We start from the raw sequence: 24,394 nt of genomic DNA on the forward strand, positions 1-24,394 counted from the left end.
GATACTAAGCTGAAGAATAACACAAGTTGCTGATGTCCTAATGTGCTTTACTTTATTGAACTGTGATGTTACTAGACAAACTCTTCCACCTGCTTTGATTGGAAGAGTTCCTCTGAGTTCCTCAGCCAACCTACATATAGGTTTCTTCAGATCATTCCCACCCAGGAGTATCTCCCATCCTGTTTATCTTTTCCTAAGACTCCAAGGACATACTTATTAGCTATCCACATATATGTTAATATCACTTTTCTTTGTTTCCAGTGAAAGAGAGACTTACATGTTTTGTTTATTTTAGAGTGGGAGCACCTCTTTGAAACTACAGTTTCCAAAGAAGAAAATCAGAAAATAATGAATAAACTCATAGGTGACAGTCTTTTTGACTTCAAGTTGGGAAAAACCTACATAAATGACAAACTAAAGAGGCAACAAGGCAAAAAGAACAAACCTTTCAAGAAAATACTAGTTACTATCAAAAAAACCTTCATCAAAGAGAAGAGCTTTACAGATATTGAACTTGGGAAAAATACTGGTTTAAAATCATCACTTATTAGAAAACCCAGAATTGTTTCCAGAGGACGGAAACCCCATTCACAACAGTTTTCAATTCTGCTTGAACAACTAGGGGTTGATGCAGTACATAAGTGCTATAAGTGTAATAGCTGTGGGAAAGTCTTCCTCCACAGTTCTTCCCTGAGTAAGCATCAGAGAATCCATACTGGAGAGAAACTCTATAAATGTAAGGAATGTAGAAAAGCTTTCAGCCAAAGTTCATCTCTAACCCAGCACCTGAGAGTTCATACTGGAGAGAAACCTTATATATGTAGTGAATGTGGAAAGGCCTTCAGTTTCACTACATCCCTCATTGGACATCAGAGAATGCATACTGGAGAGAGACCCTACAAATGTGATGAATGTGGAAAAACATTTAAAGGTAGTTCGTCTCTTAATAATCACCAACGAATTCATACTGGAGAAAAGCCCTATAAGTGTAATGAATGTGGAAGAGCCTTTAGCCAGTGCTCTTCTCTTATTCAGCACCATAGAATTCATACCGGAGAGAAACCATATGAATGTAGCCAGTGTGGGAAAGCCTTTACTTCAATATCACGGCTAAGTAGACACCATAGAATTCATACTGGAGAGAAACCCTTTAATTGTAATGAGTGTGGGAAAGTTTTCAGTTACCACTCAGCCCTTATTATACATCAGAGAATTCACACTGGTGAGAAGCCTTATGCATGCAAAGAATGTGGGAAAGCCTTTAGCCAAAGTTCTGCTCTCATACAGCATCAACGAATTCATACTGGAGAAAAACCCTACAAATGTAATGAATGTGGGAAAGCTTTCTCCTGGATTTCACGGCTTAATATACACAACAGAATCCATACTGGAGAGAAACCATATAATTGTAAAGAATGTGGAAAAGCTTTCAGTTCCCACTCAGCAGTTAATACTCATAGAAAAATTCATACTGGAGAGAAACCATATAAATGTAATGATTGTGGAAAAGCCTTCAACCAAAGCTCAGCTTTGATTCAGCACCAGAGAATTCATACTGGGGAGAAACCATTTAATTGTAAAGTATGTGGGAAAGCCTTCAGACAAAGTTCATCCTTGATGACACATACAAGAATTCATACAGGAGAAAAGCCTTATAAATGTAATGAATGTGGGAAAGCTTTTAGTCAGAGCTCATCCCTTATAAATCATCAAAGAACTCATACTGGAGAAAAACTATAAATGCATGTGGCAAATCTTCCAGTTGTAATTCATTCCATACTGAGTGTCAAATACTCATCTTGGGAAGAAAGTGATGGCAAAACTATTAATTCAGAATTTAGACCTCATCAAATAGTAGAGACTTCATGATACAGAATAACTTCAGGAATACTACAAAAGTTCTGTAAAATGTTTTTCATCTGTTCTTAAGCTACTACTGAATGTACAATTGAGATTTGGTAAGATCAAAGGTTAGTATACTTATATATATATATATGTATTTTTTTTTGGTAATAATATATAACAGTTACCAGCTTTCATAGGCATCTAGGGAAAGCATATTGATGTATGTAAAAGTGCAGCTATAAGTCTCAGATTTCAGGTTAATCTAGTAATATATTTTTTGAAACTACATTTAAGTAGTTTATAATTCTAAGGAGAATGTTTTGGAAAAGGTAAGCAGGTAACATAACTACCTCATTGCCAGTAAAATTCTTTTTATAGCTTAAAGCAAATTCTTTATTTGGCAAGTGTTGAAATTCTGAGATTCTCTTTTCCTTTCTAGGAGATGCCTCTGAAAAGAAAATCATTCTGTATAGTATGCAGGTACACAGTTCTGCCCATTTTCTCCCTGTTTATTTTAAACTGTAGCAGATCTAAAGTCACTTCACTTTAAATCACAAAATGCATGGTATTTCAGTTTTTCTTAAAAAGTTTTTACCTTTGCTGTGTTGAGAATTAAAGACTGCTGAGACAACAGTTGTTTTTGCAAGTTAATTTAGTGATAAATGTTGTTAACTGTTGCCTGGGAAAACAACTCATGGCTCCCAAGTTGCACCTACTTCTTTGAGCACTCAAGATGATCCTGTGGTATAATGAACTGTGGGAGTTTAACCCTTATAGTTCTCCTTCTCCTCCTTCAGATATGCTTATTCCTCCCCACACTATGAAGGCCAATACACAGAAAAATTCAGGTTCTCAGTTCAGATGTTTTTCCTTTGCCAAATGGACTGTTGGTGTGCTTCAACAAGTTATTTAACCCATTTCAGAATTTCTAGAATGACAATAATTTGAGCAAAATTGAGCAAATTTTTCACAAGTAAAATTTAAAATTATGAACTGTACATCATCATCTAGCGTTGCTAAGTTTATTATTAGGCAAGTGCTTAATGAAGGGTATGAGTTTCTTTTTGCCAAGGAACTTTCAAAAAAAGTGGAGTTAGCAAAGCTACAGTGTTTTTGTCTCCTGGGATTATCAGGTTTCAGGTTTGTGAGAAGCAAACTTTCTGGGCTATTGTTTTAGTACTGCCATCAGCTTTGAAGTGCCCGGGGCACTCACCTGAGCCCTGGTGAGTTTCCCGTAGACATTTTCCCTTTCAAATCAACATGACAACTCAGTTGGTCTTTGGAGGTTATTATAATTGTAAGGTGCCATTCAGTAAAAGCCATCAGGAAACTGAAAAAAATATAAAAATTGAAAATCAGACAACACACCTGTGTCATCAGGTTTTGGGGTTATGGGATTTTGGAGTCTCTCAGTCCTTGACTGGTATGAAATAATACCAAGCCATGTCTGTTGAATATTAGCAAATACCATTTGGAGAGAGGCAATGGTATCTAAATGGGCAGAGTCCTTTGGAAGATCAACTGTCAGGGAAAATGGTGCTCTTGTCTTAAAAAGGGGTATGGGAGCTGCTTATGCAATCCCTTCCTGGGGTGTACTATATAGGTGCTCCTGGGGTGGTGTTTTATTGGTCCAGGCTGCAGTTTCTGTCACTCCCCATCCTGTGCTCTAATAAACTGCTCCTAAAGCAGTTTGGGGCAGGGGCGAGCATTAGGCCAGAATTGCCATGGTGTTAACCAGCTTTGCCCTTCCCTTAGGAGGGAGAGGAAATAAGACCTGCCAATTTTGAGGAGGCACTTTTTCCTCACCCACCCCCTGCCCCGCCATGCCTCTTGGGCTTTATCAGCTTGCCTATAGGCAAGGGTGGGGCTGCCTTTCACCCCTCTGGGCTGTTCTTGGCACTCCCCGTGCTTTATTAGCTTTAGCAAGTGTTCCTGGGTGTAGTTGGCCATTTAATTTTCTTTAGGTGTTGCCCTCCCTGCGCTAAATGCCTAATGCTGTGTGCTAAATGGCCACAGGGAGGCCATAGGGAGAGAAAGCTCAAGCTGAGTCCTGCTTTTACTGGGGTTGAGGGTAGGGGGTTACAGGGTTTTGTAAGCTCTATTGATGAATTTAAAACTAGACATTTGAAAGCATGGGCGGATACACAAAAGAGGTGGAGGCAGGGGTGAGGGGGGGAATCCTAGTTGGTTCTCTATCAGCCAGAATCTGTAAAAAAGGAAGAAAAGTGTTGTAGTGAAGGGAGATAGCCTACCTCTTAGCTAGTCATGTGGCTGGCAATGTTCATTCCACCTAACCCCCTGTGAGGAGGAAACCTTGTGTTAATGCTTAAGTCAGACAATGGCATTACAAGAAGAAAAGTCAATCATCCAAGTTTACATTTAATGATAACACAATGCCACACAATGATTTTTAATTTTGTTACTGGAGGTGGGAAATTTCCTAATTAAACAGGTCTTAGTCCATTTCGGTTGCTCTAGCAAAATGCCATAGACTGTGGAGCTTACAAACAACAGAAATTTATTTCTCAGTATTCTGAAGGCTGGGAAGTCCAAGACCAAAACACCAACGTGGTGGTGGTCTTTCAAACCCTGGTTCATTTCTGGTGTCTTCTCACTGTGTCCTCACAAGGCAGAAGGAAATGAGGCATCTCTCTGGGGCCTATTTTATAAGGGCCCTCATGACAGTCATCTTCCACAGATCCCACATACCATCACCTTTGTGGTTAGGATACACCATGAATTTTGGATAGACACAGAAATTAAGATGATAGCATTCCCCAAGCATCAATAGTCAAAAAATTTTGAATAAAATCACACAAAATACTGGATTCAGTTACTTTTTTTTTTTTAAGATTATTTATTTATTTATACAAGCACTGGGTACAGTCAGAAGCACGGGAGGGCGAGAGAATTCACCAGAGCCAGAGCAGGCAACAGAACAGGCAGACCGATGAAACACCACTGAGGGGAGCAGTGGGTGCACCATGTAGGACCCTCACATGCAGCCAGGGATCAAACCGGCACTGCAGAGGCTGCAGACAGCTTTGCAGCCCAGTGCTCAACCGCTGCGCCACCAGGGGAGGCCCTGGATTCAGTTACTTTTAAGGTGAAGTCAATCAAAACTTGCAAGTAACAGATGGTTTAAGTTTTATGCAAGATCTTTCAACGGAGGTAATGTGTAAAGCACAATGATTCTAAATAGCCCAGTACCAAAATGAGACAAGGAAAGTACAAGAAAGGAAAACTAGCTGGCCAAAATCCATGAACAAAAATGTGACATTCCTAAACATAGCACTGGCAATTGTAACCTGAAAGTACCTAATCATAGCTAGTCATGGTAAATGTACACCTTTCAGTATCATGGCCCAACTATTTAATATTAGGCACAGATACTGTGCTTCTTATCAACACATTAAAGATGAGAAATCCATATTCTCATCTCAAATAACAAAATACTCAGCAATCACGTGTGATAAAAACTCAGCCAAACAGCAGTAGAAAGGAATTTCCTTGACCCAGTAAAAGGGAGTCTACTGAAAACCTGGTAAAATGGTTAAAATGTAAGTATTCATGACAGCTAGTATAGTGAAAAAACACTCTTAACAGTGGCTGTAAAGAATACCGATGATATATCCACAATGAGAAATAATTGGATGGCTACCCTCACCATAACAAAAATTAGATGCAAGGGAACGTGATGACCTTTAGAGGAATAAAGAGTAAATTTATTGGGGGTTATAGGGTTAAAAAAACTTGGTCTCTATGTCTTGCAGACAAGGATAAGGAGTTTCAAACAGATAAGGGGAACTGAAGATTACACAGAAGAACCCAGAAGAAAAAAACCTTGAGCAGATAAGAGGACCAAAAATGATTGGAGCCAAGCTATAAATCCCATCTGTGGCCAGTAAGGGCTAACTAAATTTTAAAGGAATGCAGGGACTGATTCTAACTGGGACCCCAACAGATAACACCCAGCACAGACCTGGGTCCTAAATCTTAGAGACAACCCTCAAGTTGAGAGTATAAGAATTTTTTGAAGCTTACCTCCTAGTGCAGATGAAATTGCTGATGCACCCTTCTACTCCCCTGCTTACCTTTGCAATTCAATAAATCTGCCTTTTCTATTCTTCACACATTCTGGTAAAATTCTTTTTACCCCCAGTGACCCCAATGTCTCTTCATGGTGATTTTCTTCACACATCATTTATGACCTCCATATAGGGAAGGACTTTTTAAACAGAACACAAATAAGCTATGTAAGTTTTTTTAATGTTCATATTAATATAAATTACTTCAACTTACCAAATAAATCAAAAAGAAAGTGAAAAGTCAGGACAAAATAAGAGGTTCTTCCACAAAATGCCCGATAGACTGTTACCACCTAGAAATTTAAATTTTATATATCAATTAAAAAGACTACTCAAGAGAAGTGGTCTGTACACATGCCTACTTATTTCGCAAAAGAGGGAACACGGACTGCAAAAAAAAAATAACAAAAAATGCAAATTGGTACCACAGGTACAATTTTGTAAGTACATATGAGCAAAAAATGAAGGCGTCAATACTGAGTTTTGGAATATATAGGAAATAACTGGCATAATAATCTACTAGGTAGATTACATCAGGTAGTTACCTGGTATAGGTAATTGACATCTTGCAAGGTTAAACATGTGCGTGTCATAGAACATAGAAGTTTCACTCCTATGTGTATATGTTAGATAAATAATTGCAGATAAACACCAAGAGAGAACTCTATAAAGAAAGTCTTAGCAATATTGATGCTAGTAATTATATGAAAGTAGTCTGAATGTTCATTAATAAGAGACTGGATAAATTTTGGAATATTAACACAGAATAGTAATAAAAATAAATAAACCAAAGCTATATTCAAAATATACATGAATTTTAAAACACTAATCGGTTTAAAAGTCATAGGAAATATTTTATGATACCATTTTTTAAAAAATGTATGCTTCTGTGCCATGGATGGCACAGAAACCAAAAATCCATGCCACCAGCTTTGAGAAAAGAATGAATTTAATGCCAGGTTACCTGGCAGGAGACTGGAGGTATGGTTCTGATAAATCCATCTCCTTGGAATGAGAGTTGGACAGTATTTACTTGAGGAATAAATATGCAAGTTCTAGAGTTTGGTTGTTTTCTGCTAAATCATGCTAAAATATACTAACTTGAATTTGGGTCCAGGGTGCAACAAAACTGAGTATCCCTCACTTCTTAATATTGTCTGTCTACCGTGAGTTGGGAATCATAGTTCCATCTTCAACAGCTATTTTCCCATCCAGGCACCTCGAGGACAGGTAAACTCTTCTGGGCCTGTGCTCTGACACACAACTTGTCAATTATGAAAAAACGTTTTTTTTTTCTCAATTAAATTGGAGAGTGGTAATTTAGTCTCATTGTTGCAATGGTTGCAATGTTTTAACATTGCAACCCTGCTGTTCTTGCAAAATAAGCAAAAATAGCAAATAACAATCATGACCACGATGGCATTGTACTAAGCGATATATGAAGATAAAAATAGCAAGTGATGTAATCAGGGAAATACAAATCAAAACTGCAATGAGATACCATCTTACACCAGTGAATGACACACATTAAAAAAACTAGCAACAGGGCCTCCCCTGGTGGTGCAGCGGTTGAGTGCTGGGCTGTGAAGCTGCCTGCAGCCTCTGCAGCACCAGTTTGATCCCCAGCCGCCAGCAAGGGTCCCACATGGTGCTGCAGGCCTCTCCTGCTGCACCCGCTGCTCCCCTCAGCAGTGTATTTCGTCAGTCTGCCTGTTCTGTTCCCCGCTTTGGCTCTGGTGAATTCTCTCACCCTCCAGTGCTTCTGACTACCCAGTGCTTGTATAAATAAATAAATAAATCTTTATAAAAAAAAAAACATTTATAAAAAAAAAAAAAAAAACTAGCAACAACAACAAATGTTGGCGAAGACGTGGAGAAAAAGGAACTCTCCTGCACTGCTGGTGGGAGTACAAACTGGTCCAAAAACTATGGAAAGCTGTGTGGAGATTCCTCAACCTACTAAAGATGGAGCTTCCTTTTGATCCAGCAATTCCACTTCTAGGTATTTACCCAAAGGACACAGAAACATTAATTCAAAAGGACACCTGCACCCCTATGTTTATAGCAGCACTATTTACAATAGCTAAGCTATGGAAACAACCCAAATGCCCAAAAATAGATGACTAGATCAAGAAGATGTGGTACATATATACAATGGAATATTACTCAACAATCAAAAAAGACAAACTCATGCAATTAGCAGCAACATGGATAGAAATGGAAGGGATCATGCTCAGCGAAATAAGCCAGAAAGAAAAAGAAAAATACTGGATTGTCTTACTCATAGTAGGAATTTAGAAAACCTAAATAAGAGAGCAGGAAAAAGACTATAATAAATTAAAAATCAAAATCAACAAGCAGCTGTAAACCAGAGACACACTATGGAGGGTGAGGAGAGAGAAGGGAGTAGGATCAAAACAAGGGGGTGGGAATTGTAGGGGCACTATAACCAAGCTTTCCTATCTAAAACTTGCACAATGTATGAAAAATGATGTAAAAATATATAAAATTAAAAAAATAGCAAGTGATTGAGAACATATTCCAGTTATCCGTTTCTATGTAACAACTCATCCTAAAATATAGTGGCTTAAAATAATAAATTAATATTTAGTTCCATAGTTCGACTCAGCTGGGCAACTCTTACTGGGCATCTCTAATACATTTGTAGTCAAATGGCAGCTAGGGCTGAGGACTCAACAGCAACTGGGGTTGGTGTCCAAGATGGCTTGTGGTAGTTGATGACACTGCTGACTTGAGAGCTGCGCAGTCCAATTTTCCAAGGACCACTTTTTGTAGAAACTTTCCCTGTTTCAGCATATATTCTTTGTTCCTTTGTCATAGATTAGTTGTCCAAATATGTGTAATTTTATTTCTGAAATCTCAGTTCTATTCCATCAGTCTGTGTGTCTGTTTTTGTTCTAGTACCATGCTTATTTCGCTGAGCCTGATCCTTTCCATCTCCATCCATGTTACTGCAAATTGCATGAGTTTATGTTTTTTTGATTGCTGAGTAATATTCTATTGTGTATATGTACCACATCTTCTTTATCCAGTCATCTGTTTTTTAGATGGGAAAGCTTTGGCTGTTCAGGGCCGTTTATGATTCCATAAATTTCCATTTATTTGAAGAATACCATTGGGATTTTTATTGGGATTTCATTGAATCTGTTAATTACTTTGAGTAGAATGGCAATTTTGATAATGTGTATTCTTCCAGACAAGGAACATGCAGTAGCTTCCCATTCTTTTTGTCTTCTATTTCTTTTAATGATGTTTTGTAATTTTCCTTGCATAGGTCCTTCAACTCTTTTGTTATTGCCAGGTATTAAAATTTTCTTTTGGTATGATTATAAATGGGATGGTTTTCTTAATTTCTTTGTCTTCAGGTTGATTGTTTACATATAGGAAGGAAACTGATTTTTGTGTATTGATTTTTTAAACTTTCTACTTTATTGAACTGGTTTATTGTTTCATTCAGTTTTTCTATGTATTTTTAAGGGTTCTCAACATATTATCATGTCATCTGCAAATTGTGACAGCTTTACTTCTTTCCAATTTGGATTCTTTTCATATCTTTCCCTGGCTTAATTGCTGTAGCTTGGCCTTCCAATCTATGTTGAATAGTAGTTGCGAGAGTGGACATCCTTGTCTTGTTCCAGATCTTAAAGCAAAGGCTTTTGGTTTTCCAACATTAAGAATGATGTTAGCATCCAGAACCCACCTAGACTGTGTGGAACTGGGAAAGGGCTGCCCCCACAGCCAGAGGTGAGCTGAAAAGCCCCAACAAGCCAGGCCCTGTCTGGCTGCCAGTTGGATCCAGAGGGGGATGCAGCGATTTGGAGCCCAGTGGGCGATCCAACCACAGCCAGGGCAGTCTGTGAAACTGCAAGACCCATCTCTGGAATTAAACAAATACAGAAGGAGGAGATTTTTTGTGACAGTGACCACTAACATATTCATAGTACCACTGCCCGCTGGCCTTCTGGCATAACAGTTTTTGACTCAATTGGACCACCAGTTTCCAACATCCCAGAAAGAGCACACCAAAAAGATGCTGGCAAGTACCGGCGACACAGTGTCCCAATGCATGGGACAAATTAGAAAACACACAGCAGGGAGAAGAAAAACTACAAGCAACCAAACAAGTCCTCAAGGAAAATACACCCCACAAAAGGAAAATCACCCACCAGAAAGCAACAGCAGTGACTTGGAAGACCTTCTGAGCCTTCCAGATAGAGAATTTAAAATTGCAATGATTAAAAAACTGACAGAAGTCATTGAGGAAAAAAAGCGATAAGGAAAAAACAGTCCATAATCAGAATGAAATTGAGTCCCTAAAGAGGGAAGTGAAAGAAAGGCAGGACATCAAAGGATTAATGGAAGAGCTAAAGAACTCTGGCAAAAGCAGTGAAAGCAGAATAGATGAAATGGAACAACGAATAAGTACTCTCAAAGACACAGAAATAAAAAGAACCAAGACAGAAAAGGAAAGAGAAGTACAAAGGAAAAAGAATGAAGGAAGACTTCAGGAACTATCTGACTCCATGAGGAAAGGAAATATAAGAGTTATGGGAATCCCAGAAGTAGAGGAGAGAGACATAGGAACAGAGAAAATATTCAAGGAAATAATTGAAGAGAACCTCCCAAATATGAAGAAGGAGCTGAAAACAGACATACCAGAAGCAAGAAGAACACCAGATTTCCAAGATGAAAGGAAAAATACAGCAAGACACATAATAGTAAAGTTCCCAAGAATCCAAGACAAGGAAAAAATAATGAAGCTGACAAGAGGGAAGAAACAGATAACATACAAAGGAAAACCAATCAAGCTGACATTAAACTTCTCCGAAGAAACACTACAGGCAAGGAGAGAGTGGAGGGACATAGTCAACAGACTCCATGACAACAAATGCCAACCAAGAATACTCTATCCCGCAAAGCTTTCCTTCCTCTATGAAGAAAGAATAAGGACCTTCCCAGAAAAACAGTAACTCCGGAATTTCATTATGACTAAACCCCCACTCCAAAAAATACTACAAGGAGTCCTAAAGACAGAACCAATAGAGGGATGAATAACAACAAAAAAAGACAAAAAAAATTAAAAAATAAAGCCAGAGAAAAGTCAAACAAAATGGCAAATATAGATGCTAACATATCAATATTAACTCTATGTGTAAATGGACTAAACTCTTCAATAAGAAGACACAGAGTTGCAGGCTGGATTAAGAAACTAAACCCAACCTTTTGCTATCTCCAGGAAACTCACTTAACTATAAAAGATAAAAATAGACTGAAAGTAAAAGGATGGAAAACAATCCTACAAGCAAATGGACCAAAAAAGAAGGCGGGAACAGCTATACTTACATCTAATAAAACAGATTTTAAAACAGTAAAAAGACCCAGATGGTCACTACATTATGGTCAAGGGAACAATACTTCAAGAAGAAATAACACTCATTAACATATGCTCACCAAATGAAGGAGCACCAAAATATATCAGATAACCGTTATCATCTCTGAAAATAGACATATGTAGTAGGAGACTTCAACACACCACTGTCAACAATGGATAGATCAATTAGACAAAAAATAAGTAAGGACACGAAAGCTCTAAATAAGGAGGGCTTAACCAACATCTGTGGAATGCTAACCCCCCAGAAATCTGAGTACACATTTTTCTCAAGCACACACAGATCATTCTCCAGGATTGATCACATACTGGGACACAAGACAAACATCAACAGATACACCAAGATTGAAATCATACCAACCATCTTCTCTAACCATGAAGAAGGCATCAAACTAGAAATAAACCATTAAAAGAAGGCCAGGAGCCCTCCCACCTCATGGAGATTGAAACCCACACTACTGGAAGACTAATGAGGAGATCAAAGAAGAAATTAGAAAATACTTTGAGTTGAATGACAAGGAGGACACCAATTTCCTAAATGTATGGGATGCAACAAAAGCAGTAATAAGAAAATATATAGCAATACAGGCTCACATCAAGAAATAAGAGAGAACTCAAAGAAACAACCTAACTTCAAAGCTCAAAGAACTAGAAAAAGCACAACAACAAAACCCCAAAACCAGTAGAAGAAAAGAAATAATAAAAATCAAAGCAGAAATAAATGAAATAGAAACTAAAAAAAAAAAAAATCCAAAAGATCAACAAAACCAAAAGTCAGTTCTTTGAAAAAATAGACAACCCCCTAGCCAGGCTCACAAAGGAAAAACAGGAGAAAACACCAATAAATAGGATCACAAATGAAAGAGAAGAAATCACAACAGCCACAGCAGAAATCAAAAGAATAATCAGAAACTACTATGAACACTTATATGCAAACAAGCTCAACAATCTAGAAGAGATGGACAAATTCCTACATCTCTATAATCACCCAAAGCTAGATAAAGAAGACATAGAACACCTAAACAGACCAATTACAAGCAGTGAAATTGAAATGGTAATCAAAACCCTCCCCCAAAACAAAAGCCCAGGACCAGATGGATTTACAAATGAATTCTACCAAACATTCAGAAATGAATTAGTGCCTATCCTTCACAAACTCTTTAAAAAATTGAGAAGGAAGGGATAATACCAAACACGTTCTATGAAGCCAACATTACACTAATACCAAAACCAAACAAGGACAACACAAAAAACAAAACTACAGGCCAATCTCTCTAATGAACACTGATGCAAAATCCTCAATAAAATTTTTGCTATCAGAATCCAACAATGTATCCATAAGATAATTGACCAGACCAAGTAGGATTTATTCCAGGGACACAAAGATGGTTCAGCATCTGAAAATCAATCAATGTAATCCAACACATCAACAAAAAGAAATATAAAACCATATGATAATATGAATAAATGCTGAGAAAGCTTTCGACAAAGTATAACACCCATTTATGATAAAGGCCCTTGAAATTCTCGGGATGCAAGGAACATACCTCAACAGCATAAAGGCCATATATGACAAGCCCACAGCCACTATCTTTCTCAATGGTGAAAAGCTGAAAGCATTTCCATTAAGATCTGGAAAAAGACAAGGATGTCCACTCTCACCACTGCTTTCCAAGATAATACTGGAAGTCCTAACTAAAGCAATAAGACAAGAGAAAGACATACAAGGAATCCAGAAAGGCAAAGAAGAATCAAACTATCACTATTCACAGATAATATGATAATATACATAGAGAACCCCAAAAACTCCACAGTAAAACTAATTCAACTAATCAATTGGTTTAGTAAAGTGGCAGGATATAAAATCAACACACAAAAATCAGTAGCCTTCCTATACACAAACAATAAATACAAAGAAGAAGAAATCAAGAAAACCTTCCCTTTTATTATTGAAAGAAACAAAAAAAAATCAAATACTTGGGAATAAACCTAACAAAAGAGGTAAAGGACCTATACAAAGAAAACTATAAAACCCTGTTAAAAGAAATACAAGAAGACACAAAGAAATAGAAAGACATCCTCTGCTCATGGATTGGAAGAATTAACACTATCAAAATGGCTATCCTACCAAAAGCAATTTACAGATTCAATGCTATTCCAATAAAAATTTCAATGACATTCTTCAAAGAAATAGAACAAATATTGATGAAATTCATATGGAGCCACCAAAATCCCCGAATAGTCAAAGCTCACCTGAAAAATAAAAGAAGGGAATAGAGACATCACACTCCCAGATTTCAAACTATACTACAAAGCTATAATCATCAAAACTGCATGGTATTGGAACAAGAACAGACACACGGACCAATGGAACCAAATAGAAAATCCAGAAATAAACCCACAGATTTACAGTCAACTAATCTTTAACAAAGGAGCAAAGAATATGCAATGGAGCAAAGAAAATTTGTTCAATAAATGGTGCTGGGAAAACTGGGTCGCTACATGCAAAAGAATGAAGCTTGACTACTACTTCACACCATGCACAAAAAACAACTCAAAATGGATTAAAGAACTAGATATAAGAATTGAAAACATAAAATATGCAGAAGGAAATATAGGCGAAACACTACATGGCATGCACCTCAAAAACATCTTTACAGACACGTCACCCAAAGCAGTGAAAGTTAAGGCAAAGATAAACAGCTGGGACTACATCAAATTAAAGAACTGCTGCACAGCAAAAGAGACAGTAACCAAAACCAAGAGAAGTCCCACCAACTGGGTGCACTCTCCCCTGAAGCTTGCATGGGGCCAGGGCAAGTCCTGCACCTGGATCCTAGGAGCTAGCTGGCTGCAGGGCACCAAGGAAACCACCTCTGCAGCTGCTGGTGTGTGCTGGGTGACTACCTACAGGTGGCATGGGGAGGGGTGAGGTTGTAACAAAGGTACAAACTTCCATAAAAATAAGTTGTGGGGATTAATATACAGCATGTTGGCTATAGTTAACAATACTTATTGTTACATACTTGAAAGTTGCTCAAGTACCTCTTAAAAATTTCAACACAAGAAAAAAATTGTATGTATGTTAACTAGACTTATTGTGACATTTTTCAATAAACATCAAGTATAGAATCATTATCCTCTACACTTGAAACTAATGTTTTGTCAATTATACCTCAGTTGAACAAAAAAGAAATTGGATCTTCTAAGTTTGAATAAATTCAGTGGACCCTCTCAGAAAGTAGAGGAAAGGACAAATAATTAAAATGCAAGACTATCAGAGCCAGACAACAATAATAGCAGTTAAATATGTTGTTAATGAAGAAAGTAGAAAGAATAGAATAGACTATTACCCTTTCAGGAGGTGTGTCCCAGACCAAAATAATGGGGAAAAGTGAACAAAAATGTAATAAATGAATTTTTTATAAAAAAGGTTACCTACAAGAGAAGAAAAATAAGAGTAACCTCAGATTCCTCCACAAAACTAAATACAAGAGGCCTGTGGAATAACATAGGAAACTGATAAAAACTAGACTGTGACAATTTGAAAAGGAAACAAATATCAAGACCAAAAGAGAAAAACAAAATTAGGATATGACCAATAAAGGAGTTGTGATCTCCTCATGCCTGTGACCTCTTCATGGTGGATTCCATAACATTAGTCTAGAAAGTTGTTAGTGGTTAAAAACCTTATTTTATCTAAAGTATGTATTGGTAAAATGTTCTTTCTTAGGGAGAAGGATAGTTACTATCAGAGTGTGGGTAGATGACCTTGTCTTGCATCTTCAGTGGGAAAATAGTACTTTCTACTTTATAATGTCTTGGTTGACTTTAGCCTGAGTTGATGCCCAGTATCATGGAGTTTCCTGAGACTCATAGACACTGTCTGCTGCCTAACACAGTAAGATCCTCCTTGCCTCTGGCCTACTTCTCTCTCTCTTATCTGCTTAGCAAGAGTATTCTCATTGTTTCTTGAGCAGATCAGGCTTTGCTCTCACCTCAGGGCATGGCTTTTTCTGTCAGCCAGAAAGCCTTCCTGCAGATATTTCACTTGGTTCACTCTTGATCTCCTGCAGGTGTTCTTTAAATATCACCTCAAATATTTCTTAACTACTTTGTGTAAAGTGGCAATAGTGCCCCCACTACACCTACAGGAACAGAGTTCCTATTCCCCTTTTGCTTGTTAGTGCTTACCACAATCTAAGAATATACCATTCTTCTTTATCTCCTCTCTCAGGAAAATTTAAGCTGCACTTTTTGGTAAAGGTTTTACCAGCTTTGTTCACTGGTGTATTTATAGCATCTAGAAAATGCCAGATCCAAGACAGGTGTTGAGTATGCTTTTTTTTTTGTTGAATGAATAACTTTAAGCTGCAGCGATGAACTTTGAACCTATCAAGATAGAAGAATCTGAGAGTGTTTATGTAGAGCATGTAAGTCACAGGACATAAAGCAGATTTGTTCAAATCAAAAAGCTTGCAAAAGTAAACACTTGTTGGGCCTCCCCGGTGGCGCAGCGGTTGAGCGCTGGGTTGCGGGGCTGCCCGCGGCCTCTGCAGTGCCGGTTCGATCCCCGGCTGCAACCCGGCCACCAGAGGAGGGTCCCACATGGCGCGCAGACCTCTCCTGCCACCCGCTGCTCCCCTCAGCAGTGTACTTCGGTCCTTCTGCCTGCTCTGCTCCCCGCTCTGGCTCTGGTGAATTCTCTCGCCCTCCCAAGCTTCTGACTGTACCCAGTGCATGTATAAACAAAACAAACAAACAAATAAATAAAACATGCCTCTATTTAAAAAAAAAAAAGAATTTATAAAAAAAATTAAAAATAAAATAAAAAAAAGTAAACACTTGTTGTTTAGGGACACACATATAGGGGGTGCTCATCAAGCTAAAAAGGGGAATGTTTCACATAATTCAGAAATATGGGGAGCATGTTAGACAAGGCTTCCAAAATTCTGGCCAAGCTCTTGGTTGAAAGCAGAGTATTGGGCATGTGGGTATTGTTTTATTATTCTTAAAGTAGTTGTGCTGACAATATCTTTGGCTTTGGTATACATTACAATAATAAAAAAATAATAATTTGTGAGAACCAAGGTGCAACTGAACCTCCTAGAGGTGTTTAAATTCGGGTTTTGTTATTTCTAGTCATTTTCTCTACTTAACAAGACAAGTCTCCCGCTGACTGGATAGCCAGAACCTGGAGGAAGACCAACGCCTTACCTGCCCCTTGCGCCTTCCCTGGAGTTGCAGCTGTCAAATGGACAGCGCCAGCGAGCGCTACTGCGGGGAGACACTGTTGCATCGCGGCGCCCTCTGGGAAGTGTTGTCGGAGAAGAACCTGGGGCATGCTGGGAGTTGTAGTTCTACAAGGGTACGCGTGGTGGGCGGAACTGCGGCGACCCTTGTGCGGAGGGTGGAGTGTGTGGTCCGCCGCTGGCTGGGTGGCTTTCGTGGGTCTGATTTCGTTAGCCGCTTCTCGGCGGTGGTCGAAGAGCGCCTGACTCCGCTTGATTGGGGAGGTGTGCGGTGGCCGGTGGCACCGCGCGGGCACCAGAGAGACGCCACACGGCCGGCGGGTGTCGAGGCCGGCCGGCCCAGGCTGTGCGCGGCGGCCGGAGCGGGCAGCCCGGCAGGTGGCTGCCAGGTGAGCTGGGGCGCGCTCGGGACTGTCGGCAGTGCGGGGGTGGATGGACAACCTTTTGTGGCTGGCTTTTCTGTGACTCCTAAGTGAAACAAAAAACAGCAGCTAATTCCTACAGAGCGCTTGTACGTGCCAGGTACTAGCATCTGGTTCACTCATTTGATCCTCAGGTCATGGGCAGGTTGGCCATACACTGTCCCCACTTTACTGAAGAAACTGAGACAAGAGCGGTCAGTGCTGCATTAACTGGGGCCCGAACTCCCTGCCTGCTTCTACTCTTCACCATTTTTGTTTTCTGAGGCGGTCCCCGTGACTCCCTAGTTTGGTCCTCACGTCTGGAAGTAGGGTAGCAGGGCTTTTTAGAATTACCTTGAGGATTAAAAGTACTGTGCGAAATGCACTCAAGTGTCCTGGTGAAGGTGTGCATCATAGTTGGTCTATAATTACTTCTACAGCAGCTGCCTCATTCTGCAGCCTGATGATCTACCCCATGTTGAGCGGTTTGAGCTCTGGTGCCAGCTGCTGCACCTTCCAGAGCCCACTGCAAACGCAGGCAGTCAGTGCAGGCATTTGTGGCCACGTCTCTCCTCTGACATTTGCCTGGCTGCTCCACAAACCCTCTTATCCTGCTTTCCCAAGAGGTTTGTGTGTGGGTTTGGGGTGCTATTTTCAGCTGTGGATGTTGAGAGGTAGCACCTGTGGAATTTGTGTTTAGGAGGGGCAATGGAGCAATCTGATGTGCATTTTGTATGCAAGGGAGCGTTTTGGGCATATGGGTGAGATATTTTAAAGCCAGGTGCAAATGGGGAAAATGTTTACAGATTATGTTTTACTCACAGTTCCCTGAGTAGAACACAGCAGTGGCAGGAGAAGTGCTTGGGTTCATCATGAGGCAGAGAAAGGGGGCATAGGCATAGGTGCCTTTATATGGTTTCAGGAAGGAACGGGTAAGGTAGGACAGTCAGACTTGATTGGCTAGCTATGTTTGAAAGGGGCAGCCCCTGGAAATTCATGTTCTTTGTGACTTGGAATGTGTAGTATAAAACTATCAAAGGAGTCCATGTACCTACGGGTGAGTTACAGTTTGCTTAGACCTAGAATAGACCCTTATGTGGATGTTAAAACATCAATTTGTAGAAATTAGAAGATTGTCTGATACAGGGAGGAGATGGAGTTTGCAAATTGTGTCAGATATTCCTGGCCTTGATAAGCATGCTTTCTACTTTTTTTATTTTTAGTGGTTTTATTTATTGGGTCCTGGTGGACTTGATAATGGTTGTAACTTTCTTTTTCCAAGACACTCTTTGACACCAGAGTTCCTCATGGCACCTTTTTCGTCTCCAGACCTACCTCGTCGTCAGCCCTTCAGTGGAAAACTAGGATGGAAAGGATAGCCGTGGATTTGCTGCCTGCTCATTTGACAATAAGTGAAACTTGTCTTTTTCACAAATTACCCTCTGAGTTCAAAGATTTCGGCTTATTTCCATTCTCTGTCCAGGTACTTTTCTTCCTAATGAAAACTTAGAGAATCTGCCTTGTACGTTTTCCTCAGAATCCTGGACTTCTTGAGGGGCCACTGAGGAATGTCTGAACTCACTGATCAAAAATCGAGTCAGCTCTGAATATATGCTTTCCTCACAGTAACTACTTGGTGAGGAATGCTGGGCATTAAACAGTCTTTGTCTTCATAGAGGATATACAGTCATGTGTTAAATGATGTTTAAGGTCCACACTGGTGTGTGGTGGACAATATATACCATTATGGAAGGAAAAAATTCCAAAAAGAAGCCCCTGTTGAACAGGGTGTTTGAAAATAGGGCCAGGAAGCCATTGGAGGATTGAAACATAGCCATCCCCACCCAAGAGAAAAGAAAAATGTTTAAAAGAACATCTGAGAAAAACTACTACATCCTATAAGAACCTGCTGGTGGTTGACAGTGAACATATCTGCTTAGAAATGTACTAGCCAGTCATTAAATAGTAATAATTTTGACAACTTTTTATATAACTGGAAAGTCCTCTTAAGGTTTTTGCCTTTATAAATCCTTTTCTAATGGCATGCAAATTGGGAGAACCCACTAATGTTCACCTGGAACTGTGTTTTCCAGGCTGCAGTGCTTAGCCTTGATCCAAATAAAAAGTTTTCATCCTCTCTGAAAGCTCTAAAATTTTTTTTTTCAGATGATTCCACCTAGGTTTGTGTAAGTGTGCTACATGATATTTGGACAACAAGGAAATTGCCTTACACATTTCTCAGGATTTATTTCAGTCATTAGATGGTCCATGGCTGTAATCTCACTTGGGACAAAGCCATGGAAGTGCCAAGCAAAGTGTGTTTAACACTGACTATATTCAGGACATTGTGCAGGGCATGGGGAATACAAAGAGAAAACATGCTGTTCTGTCTCCGGGGACGCATAGTACTGATCTTAGGTAGTGATTAAACATTCAAGAAGACCCAGGGAAAAGATCCTAGAAATGGGGTCATTTTGAGCTGATGGTGTAGGTCAGGACCCCATCACAGAAGAAGTTCAGACTGACTGGATTCTGAGGCTTGGCACTGGGGAGATCAGAGGGTAGGAATTTTCCAGAAATCTTCCCTGTTTCTTTTGATTATTAAGTCTCTGGGGGACCCAACATAACAGATGTATTGAGTGCATAATTAAAAAGCATTTCCCCCTGTTGATCATTGTCTTACATGCTTAGTGTAGACATGCAGTTTACAGTGTATGATGTGGTATTCCTGGAGCACAGCTGAAGACCGGGTATGCAGAGGAAATATTGGAGGTGTTACTAGAAGATGGGTATCTAAGGGATAACCCATACCCTCTTTGTAGTTAAGAGAGTAGAGACTGCTCCGTTAGGAAGCTGGGAATGGGGTGCAGGTGGGTAGAATATTTAACAGCATGGACCAGTCAAGGGCATCCCCTTATTTCTGTTTTGAGTATAAGGAACTCTAGAGTAGCCAATTGAGTCTCTCTAGTTTCTCCATGGAGGATCTTATGAAAATTCTTCGTAAGTGTTAATAATTTTTATCAGTTTATTTTGGTTGTGATTTTCCATTTTTAAAAGATGTTTAGGTAATCTTTTCCATCTTGCTGTAAACCTAATTCTTGTAGATTTATTAGTGTTATAACAATGATTTTTCATGTCTCATATCTTTGTACATGCATTCTTTTCAGATGTATTAAATAAATTAAAAAAAAACTCTAAAAAAATGAGAAAAACAAAAAGATTTTATTTTATCTTCATTTATTTTTTTCTTTGTCCCTCCACCGTTTCAGTGTGGATTCCAATTTCTCACCTATATTATTTTCTTTCACTTAATGAAGCAATTTTACCATTTGTTACAGGGTAAATGATGCTGGTAATAATTTTTTTTTTGTTTGTTTGAGAAAGTATTTTGTTAATCCTCCTTGAAAAATCATTTCCTTATATAAAATTTTAGATAGATGAGATTTTTTTTTTAACTATTTCACTCCACTCCCTTTTCATTTTCTTGGTTTCTCATGAAAAACCCACAGTAATTTTTATTCTTCTAAAGTTATTTACCCCCTCTGTCTTCTTTGAAACATCTTTGAAGTTTTACTCCTTGTCTTTGGTTTTCTATAGTTTGAATATGATATGCTTATTGTACACTTCTTGGTATTTGTCCTGTCGAGAATTTCCTAAGCTTCTTGGGTCTCTTGTTTAGTGTCTATCACTAATTTTGGGACCATTAATACCTCAAATATTCCTTTTTCTCCATTCTCTTTTTTTTCTTCAGGTATACCAATTATAATTTTAAATGATCAACTAGTGTTCTACTTTAATGTGAAGGAATATACATGATATATCAGTGAGAAACTTAGGAACATAAAACAATAATCATTCTTTCTCAGAGTTTGTCTGAGTCAGAAATGGAAAAGGGCAACAGAAACAACTTATCTCCCATGTACAAAGTCTAGGATCTGAGCTGAAAGATTGAAAGTCTAGGGTCTAGGATTGTCTGAAGTTTTGTTCACTCACATGACTAGTAGCTGATGCCAGCTTTTCACTGGGGCTGTTGAGTGGAACATTTACTCTTGATCTCTTTGCGCATTATTGGGTTTACACCATGGTGACTAGGTTGCAAAGGTGACTATCAAATGAGCCAGGTAAAAGGTGGATTTCTGTCCTGAGGAGTCACATAGCATGACTTGCAGTGAATTTCACTGGTCACAGGATTTTTTTTGTGTGTGATTTTTTTTTTAAGATTTATTATTTTTATACAAGAACCAAGGTATAGGGTAGCTGCGTGGGAGGGTGAGAGGATTCACGAGAGACAGAGCAGGGAATAGAACAGGCAGACTGAAGAAATACGCTGCTGAGTGGAGTAGCAGGCGAGACAGGAGAGGTCTGCTTCTCCATGTGGGATTCTCACCGGCCGGCCAGGATTGAACCCGCGCTACAGAGGCTGCGGACAGCTTCACAGCGCTGTGCTCAACCTGCTGCGCCATCAGGGAGGCCCCGTCACAGGATTTGTAAGTGCAGATTCAAGGCAAAGAAACAGATACTTCTGTTTTTTTTTTTTTTTTTTAAGTGGGATAATTTGTCAATGTCACTTTATCAGAGAGCATATGAGATGGGAGATATATTGATGTGATATATCTACCACATCTGTCAGAATTTAGGATGCACACATACCTTCATCCAGTAGTTTATTCTCTACCAGTTTATCTTATAAATTTTGGTATATAGGTATCCAAAGATGTCTGCATGAGTATAGTCTGTGTGTTGTTTGTGACAGCAAAAACAGAAGCCATCTAACTACTTGTCATAAAGAAAATGGTTAAACAAGTTACAATGACTTTACACTGCATGTATCATGAAGTTGTTAAAAAGAATGAGATTAATATATGAAAATGTGGCATTATGTATATGATAGAAGTAAAACAAGATTCAAAATTTTTCCATTTAAGAAAGAATACATGTACAGGGGCCTCCCCTGGTGGCACAGTGGTTGAGTGCTGGGCTGCGAAGCTGCCCACAGCCTCTGCAGCTCTGGTTTGATCCCCGGTCGCCGGCGAGGGTCCCACATGGCTCACAGACCTCTCCTGCCGCGCCCGCTGCTCCCCTCAGCAGTATATTTTTTCGGTCTGCCTGTTCTGTTCCCCACTCTGGCTCTGGTGAATTCTCTCACCCTCTGTGCTTCTGACTGTACCCAGTGCTTGTATAAATAAATAAATAAATAAATAAATAAATCTTTAAAAATAAAAAAAATAAAAAAGAACACATGTACATATGTGTGCACTTGCACAAAACATTACTGGAAAGAAGAGAGTTGATATTTGGTACCTGTAGAATTGGACTGCTAGTCTGGGTGCCAGAGCTGCTTTTGTACTCCTTGTAATCTTTAGCATGTGCCTATTTTCCTTGTGTTCAAAAAATGGTCAAAAGAACATACAGATATGTAATTGGATATGAATTCTGGAATACAGTCTTAAAATGCATCCAAAACTCATCTGTGAATAATAGCATTTAGTGTGATATAGTTTTTCCTTTTTGTTTGCAGTTTTTTTCTCTGAAGTTATGTTTAATTTGTGCATTCAGGCTAACGAAAAAAATAAGAATAATGCAAACTAAAACTACAGTAATATACCTCATCCCACCTGTGAAAATGGTCTATATAAAAGAGACTGGAAACAAATACTGGCAAAGATACAGAGAAAAAGGAACACTAATTCACTCCTGTTGAGCATGCAAATTGGTATGGCCCCTATGGAAAATAGTATGGAGATTCCTTATAAACCAAAAAATGAAATGTCCTATGATCTAGCAATAGTACCATAGGTATTTATCCAAACAATATGAAAGCACTAATATAAAAAGATTTATGCACCCCTATGTTCATGGTGTCATTATTCACATTAGGCAAGACATAGAATTAACCTAAATGTACATGAGTAAATGACTAGATAAAGAAATTGTGGTATATATACCCAATGGAATACTACTCAGCTATTAAAAAGATGAAATTGTGACTTTTGCAATACTGTGGCTGGAACTGGAGGTGATTTTACGGAGTGAAATAAGTCAGAAAGTGACTTTTTCATTGGGTGATTTTACTCTTTAGTGGAATATAGATAACCAAAGAAAACAAGTTGGCAAAGCACAACAAAAGTAGCCCTTACACTGAAAAATATGGCAGTTACCAGAGGGGAGAGGGTGGAAGGAGTGGGGAAGGGATTAAAGGTTTATGTGATGGTAGCACAGGGACTTTGGTAGTAGTTAATGAAGCATGTATACATGACAAGGTGTGAATGTGTACTCCTGAAATTATTAGTCATGTGAGTGAATGGTAATATCAATAAAATTTGATTAAAAACATAAAAGTCACCGGTCACCTCACAATTGATTGCTGCTGGCCTACATGGCTTGATGAACCTTGCTTGATACAGAACTCCTGCTGAGATGTTTGCCTTTGAGTCCTCCCAAAATAAAGACTTCTCATATAAATCCAGAGACAGGAAGATTGTGTATGCAACATCTCTTGGATTTCTACCCTCTTTCTCTTGTTGCACTGTACCTTTTGCCTCCCATGAGTGTGCTCTGTGTGGTCCAGTGACTACTGTCAATTATCTAAACTGGGAAGGTGTTTATAGCAAACTGTATGAAGGAGTGACAATTCTGTGTACTTGCAGCATTCTTGCAAATATTTATAGTCCTGGTAAATGGGAATTTTTAATTCTCAGAGCAACCACTACAAATGCAAAAAGGTATAGCTAAAAAGTCCATCTTTAAATTAAAATGGAATTTAAGAAAATGCAAAGTAAACACACAATGTAAAAAAAAAATGTAAGCCTAGCAGAAGATGATAAAGTCATACAGGCATAGCATTATACCTTAGAGATATTATGGGTTTAGTTCCAGACCATTACAACAAAGCAAATACTGCAGTAAAGCAAGTCACGTGAACTTTTTGGTTCCCCAGTGCATGTAAACATTTGTGTTATATGGTAGTCACTTAGGCGTGCAATAGTATGATGTCTGAAGAAAGTACATAACCTTAATTTAAAACTTTATTGCCAAAAATAGTAGTAATCTGAGCTGTTAGAAAAGTGTTGCTGATCGTTTTCTCAATGCACAATTGCCACAAACCTTCAGTTTGTAAAAAGCACAATAAAAAAGATTGTCTATAAATGAATGATTATTTTTCTGCCCCTCTCTACAAATATCAAAGAATAATCAGGATGGATATCTTGTGTTCTTCTAAAAATTTCTGTGTGCACATCATAGATATATGCAGATAAAGAATTCTTCAACTATAAATTGTTTTTCAACTTTTTCATGTGAATAAATAATGTTAAGGTCAAATTCCAATGTCAGGCATGTAGATATACCATGTTCTATTTGGTGACTGTATCACATTTCATGGATTCAGCATACTATACT

Source organism: Talpa europaea (genome assembly GCF_964194135.1).
Source record: "Talpa europaea genome assembly, chromosome: 9".
NCBI lineage: Eukaryota > Metazoa > Chordata > Mammalia > Eulipotyphla > Talpidae > Talpa > Talpa europaea.